This window comes from Neophocaena asiaeorientalis, unplaced genomic scaffold (genome assembly GCF_003031525.2).
Source record: "Neophocaena asiaeorientalis asiaeorientalis breed wild unplaced genomic scaffold, Neophocaena_asiaeorientalis_V1.1 scaffold30, whole genome shotgun sequence".
Taxonomy (NCBI): domain Eukaryota; kingdom Metazoa; phylum Chordata; class Mammalia; order Artiodactyla; family Phocoenidae; genus Neophocaena; species Neophocaena asiaeorientalis.
The window spans coordinates 12,261,084-12,266,981 of record NW_020174923.1 but is presented as its reverse complement, the minus strand read 5'-3'; the positions used below and the strand labels follow the sequence as shown (position 1 = coordinate 12,266,981).

At 52.9% G+C, this 5,898-nt stretch overlaps 1 protein-coding gene across 3 annotated transcripts in view; it reads left to right on the top strand.

Annotated features, from left to right (window-relative positions):
• The first annotated feature begins 4,014 nt into the window (after nucleotides 1–4,014).
• CCDC57 (coiled-coil domain containing 57) overlaps nucleotides 4,015–5,898 on the top strand; it is a 78,556-nt gene continuing 76,672 nt past the window's right edge. For all 3 annotated transcript variants that reach the window (XM_024761178.1, XM_024761181.1, XM_024761179.1), the window contains exons 1-2: nucleotides 4,015–4,058; nucleotides 4,819–4,893. The gene's annotated coding sequence lies outside the window, so the exon portion shown is untranslated. The remainder of the gene's footprint in view (nucleotides 4,059–4,818; nucleotides 4,894–5,898) is intronic.

Sequence of the window (5,898 nt, the reverse complement as noted above, 5' to 3'; positions counted from 1 at the left end):
ACAGTGGGCAGCAAAGTGAGGTGGACATCAGCCCCCCGGGCAAGATGGCTGTGGGGGTCGGTTGACCTGGCGAGGTGCACCCTTTCGGTGCCCACTTGTCGGGCAGCTTGTCCTTTTGGCCATGGCCTCACAGGAAACACCGCACTCTGTCCCACCCATGTCCATAGCCCTGCCTCTGCCTCCAGGCCTCAACCTCTAGGAAATGGCTATGTTGGGCCTCCTGGTTCTCTTGTCCCTTCCAGGAGCGCCGTACTTCCCACCAGAGTCCCTTCCTGGTTGTGGCGCCACGAGGACGCCCTCCCCTGCCCCAGCCTGCCGCCCGGTTCACAGGGCACCCCTTGTTCGGCGGGGGCAGGGACCATCCCGCTGGCTGTCCATGGCCTGGCACATACTGGTAGCGGGGGGGACGGTGAAGGACATCTCTCCCACTGAAGCCTCCCAGCTGGTCCCTGTTTCCTCAGGACCCTACCAGGGAATTTGCCCACTTGCTTCTGGTGGTCCAGAGGGGCACACAGAGGCCCAGGCAGCAGGTGGCAGCCTGGCCTTTCCTGCCCTGGGGACTGTGAGCAAGTGGATAGGTCACTGCAGCGTAACACAGGCACCTTCCTAATCCAAGGGGGAAGTGACTTGCTCAAGGCCATGCAGGCTGGTGCCTAAGCTGGCCCCACCCAGATCCCTGTGCTTTTGGGACCCCATGAGAGGCCTGCAGCAGGGCTCCCACTGTGAGGTCAGCTCCCAGCACTAGGAGCCCCACGGCCAAAACTTGGAGGAAGGACCTGGAGTCGTGGGCAGTCAGAATGGGGGCCTCGTCGGGCAGCCCGTGGAACTCCCCTGGGGGGCACTGTCCTGGGAGGGCATCCAGCTGCCAGGCCAGGCTGCCCACACAGGGGTCACTTGATGATCACCAAGGTCAGGCTGTATTCTGGGATCTGGGAGCCACAGCCCAAGCCCAGCCCTTTGATGCGTGGCCATCCTGGTTTATACCACCCCACAGTGAGCCGGCTTGCCACCCAGTGTTGACATCTGCTCTAAGCTTAGGTGCTGGGGGTGCCAGTGGGAGCAGGATGGCTGACCACGCCCAGGCCAGCAGACTTGGCCCACTCCTGAGCCCCCTGGCCTCAGTTTCCCCATCTGTAAAGTGGAGAGAGTTCTAGAATCACCCAAAGTGTGGCTTTGAGGGCTTCATGAGATATAGGGGCCACCCCACATGACAGGCTGGGAAGCAGGGCCCCCCTCAGAGCCCACTGGCTTCTCAGGAAGGTCCAGCACTAGCCCTTTGCTGGCCCTTTAGTGTCCCTGCAATGTTGTTATTATCCCACAAGCATTGTAGCCTCACAAGGTCCAACTGTATGCTTGGGGTGAGGGGCAGTTTGATCCTGGCTTGCTAGTCACGAAGGGGCTGGGCAGGGTCCCTTAACCTCCACTGTTCTGTTACCACATCTGTGAGGGGTGACCACAGGGTGGCCTGTGGGGAGCTGGCCCTGGGCTGATATTAGCCCAGGGAAAGCAGTCTGTAGCAGGTTGAATGGTGGCCCCCAAAAGACGTGTTCTGGTGGTCCCAGTACCTTAGGATGCGACCTTCCTTGGAAATAGGGTCTTTATAGATGTAATTAGTTAAGATGAGGTCACATGGGAGAAGGGTGGGTCTAACCCAATAGGACTGGTGTCCTTAGAAAAGAACACATGTGAAGACAGACACAGGAGGAAGGCCATGTGACGACGGAGGCAGAGAGTGGAGTGATGCATCGATGGGCTGAGGGGCACCAAGGACTAGCACCAGTAGTCACCTGAAGCTGGCTGGGAAAGGTGGGTCAGGATTCTATCCAGGGCTTTTGGAGGGAGCAAAGACCTGCAGACACCTTGATTTCGGCTTCTGGCCTCCAGAACTGCTGCCTCAAGCCCCCAGTTTGTGGTCACTGTTATAGTGGCCCCAGGACAGACACACAGTCAGTAAGCATTGGCAACAGCAGGGATGCAGCAGGCTGGCCGAAGGGTCACCCGCCTTGCAGTGTGTGCAGAGGGCATTCTGGGTGGAGGAGGGGGTCTGGACAGGATGGTGGGCAGGTTGGGGGAGACAGACTGGGAGAACGTGGGGTCTGGCCTGACCTGTGGGGAGACCAGGCAGAGAGCTGGGTAGAGAGTAGTCAACATGTCCCTCCTCCCCACCATGGGCATCTACTGGGCTCCCAGACATGGGGCACAGATAAGGGGCCGAGCTCCAGAGCCCAAGTGGACAAATTTGCAGACCTTAGAGGGCCTGTGGGGTCTGCCAGGAGTGACAAGGCCCCTCTTGGGGTGGTGAGGGCCCGAGCTCTCAGCAGGGCCCACTGCCGGCCTCCATCATTTTGTGGGCTGTGTGATGTGCAGGGGCAGGTGAGTACCATACCTCTCTGGGCCCAGCACCCCAGAAGCCTTAACTGGGGCTCAGGTGAGGGAATCAGAAGTTCTGGGATGTTGGGCGATTGAAGTGGTAGAAGTTGGCCCTGCCACAGGAATCAAGGTCATGCTGCTCCTGGGCCACCCTTAGGGTTAGTGCTAGGGTCAGGGTCAGGGTTGGGGTTATTGCAGGGATAGGGTTACGGTAGGGTGGGTCAGGATTAGGGGTTAGGATTAGTGTTGGGGTTGTCACAGAGTTAGGGGTTAGGGTCAGGGTGAGGGTTGGGGTTAGGTTTAGTGTTGGGGTCAGGGTCAGGGCTTGGGTTAGGGTTACTGTTGGGGTAATTGCAGGGATATGGCTATGGTGGGATGGGTCAGGTTTTGGGGCATAGATGGTGAGGTGCAGAGATCATATTTATTGTTAGGATTTGTCTTTATTCAAAGGGGTGTATCCTCTTGGCCCTTTGGGTTTACATAGATACACCCCAGAGGCCCTTCACTGGGGCTGAACTAGCACCCGTGTAGTTCACATGTTGTTCAAATCTATGAGGAATGGAGGGTGTTATCCCTAGTTTATGGAGAAGCAAACAGAGTCCCAGAAAGCTGTAACAAGAGGAGTGAAATTGGGATTTGAAGCTGGACCGTCAAGGAGGTTACCCTGGTCTGGAGGCCATGAGGCTGCCCAGGGCCTATGGGATGTAGGTTAAAGGTCATGGGGACCCGCTGTGGCTCCTCCAGGCAGGCAGGACTATTTTCACGTGGTTTCTGTGCACTGATAGGATCACATCTTTCATTTTCCATGAGGCTTGAATTATTGATCTGCCTGTTTTTTTTTTTTTTTTTTTTGCGGTACGCGGGCCTCTCACCGCTGCGGCCTCTCCCGCTGCAGCCTCTCCCGCTGCAGCCTCTCCCGCTGCAGAGCACAGACAGGCTCCGTTGGCGTAGGCTCAGCGGCCATGGCTCACGGGCCCAGTCGCTCCACGGCATGTAGGATCTTCCCGGACCGGGGCACAAACCCGTGTCCCCTGCATCGGCAGGCGGACTCTCAACCACTGCGCCACCAGGGAAGCCCCTGATCTGCCTGATATTTAATAACCCCTGGACCTGCCTCCAAGAGCTGCCTCCTAAAACAGAGGGTTGGGACTTTTGTCCAGCACTGGCAGGAACAGCTTGGCGACTGGCCCTGGGCAGCCAGAAAGCCATCAGGGTGGAGAAAACACAGATGGAGAGGAGAGGCTGGACCAAAGACTATGTCACCCCGCCTCTGTGCCCATCACTGCCTCTCTACAGCCCGGACCCCTCTCCTCCCAGGTACAGTACCGCCCCGCTCCGTGCAGTCCCACATCCCGACCCGTCGGAGCCGCCAACAGCTTCGGGGTTGCGAGACGGGCGGGATCGTGGAGCCCAGCTGGACGAGGGGCGGCTGTCGCGCCGGGAAGCCTCGGCCGTCTTCCGTCCACCCGCCACCCACTGATAGTCCTAGGCCTTCCTCCCTCCGCTGCAGCTGCGCTCGGGCCGGGGTGGGGCGTGGGGGGGAGGAACCCGGAACCTGGCGTCGGGGCTCGCGTTTCCAGCCGGCGGGATCCGAGCAGTGCATCAAGCGCGCCCGGATAGCGGCAGACGGACTCGGGTCACCATGGCAACGCCGCGGGACCGGAGGCTGCTCGTAGCAGGCGTTCTGGGTGAGGCGCGGACGCGGGGGCGGCGCGGGGAGCCGCCGAGGGGCCTCAGGGGCCCGCAGCGCGGGAGGCTTCGGCCTCTCGGTTCGCCTTTCACGGGCGTCTTTGCTTTCCTTGGAAAAACCCGAGACGTTCAAGTCCTGCCAGACGCAGTGCGCTGGGTGGGAGGGCCGGGGGCGTTCTCTGCTGGCACAATTTGTTTCGAGTGCTCTAGTGTTTATTCGACCCCTCCAGGAACCTGAAGAGGTGGGTGCTGCAGAGATGAGAGAGTTTACCCCGGACAACAGCCAGTGAGGACGGGTTCAAACCCAGGCAGCCTGGTCCAGAGTGATTTTTTTTTTTAATTATTTGAGACTTACAAAAGAGTTGCAAAAGGAGTACAGAGATTGCCTCTTTACCTTTTGCCGAGATTCCCCCAAATGTTAACCTCTTATGTTACCATAGTTCATTTTAGCAAACTAAGGAAACTAACACTAATACAAAACTATGATCTAACGTATAGGATTTATTCACTTAGCAATTATCCCACGAATGACTTTAGTCTTTTACAAGATCCAGTCCAGCACCATCCGTGTTTTGTCTTCTTATTCGTTAATCTGGAGCACTTCCTCTGTCTTTCCTTGACTTTTATGAGTCAGTTATTTTGCAGAATGCCCCTCAGTTTGGGTTTATCTGATGTTCCTTTATGATTACTTTTAAGTTATGCATTTTTATTAAGAAAAACCTTACCAGTGAAATTGTGTTTTTCTCTGCATCTTATCAGGAGTCATCTGATGCTGATCTGTCCCATTACTGCTGATGCTAACTTTGGTCGTGTGTTTTACGTGATGTCTACAAGGTGTTTCCCTCATCAAGTTACCCTTTTTCCCTTTCTAAATAGTAAATATCTTGTTTATAACCATACTGCCAACGAGTAATTTTAGCGTCCAGAAGTGAGCATTTTCTGAAACAATTATAAGTGTTGCATTTGCCACATGGTAATTTTTCCATTTCCATTATTTCTGCTTTTATAAGTTGGAATTGTACTGTAAGGAAGAACTTTTCCATATTTTAATTTGTTCAGTTATTTCTTGGTATAGGCATTTTATTTTTATTTCATAGGTTATAATCCATTACTATCATTTATTTTGTTGCACTGTTGTCCAAATTTAGCCCATTCAAGTTGGCCTCTGTCCTTTTAGCCTGTCCTCAACATTTTGAGCACTTACTTATTTTCTGACACCACAAGATATTCTGGACTCATTTTGTGCTTTCCTTAACTTAGCCTGGAGTCAGTCATTTCTCTAAGGAGTGTTGGTTCCTTTTAGTTTAGATGTTTTTTTTAGAAACCAAGATCTGGGGGAGGTATGCTCATTGCTACTGGAGTGTCATTGCTTTTTGGCTTTCTCAAAGGGCGAGCTGGGAAACATGTATTTGTGTACACTATATACATCCGTATCTATTTCTATATCCATATATCTGTACATACTAAAAACTGAGTTTATATTGATACTTCCAATTCCAATCCATCACCACAGGGTTCATTCTACATTCCTTTTCCTCTAACTCTGGCTCCTATTGTCCTCAGTACATTTACCTTTTTGCTCAATCCTAGACCGCATATAAAGTAATTTCAGTATTGCCAATCCATATTTGTGTGAAAAACAAACCTACTAAAGTATAATATTTGCATGTGGTTGTTTTTGTTTTTTTCCTTAGAATATATAGTTAAAATGCTGTTTTACAAAGTTGTCTTAGTGTGTTTATGTTATTAATTTGTAATAAAGTGAGGTTCATTTGTTTCTGATTATATTTCACTTTGAGTCCTTATTGATGTTTTTTTTTTTTTTTTTTTTTTTTTTTT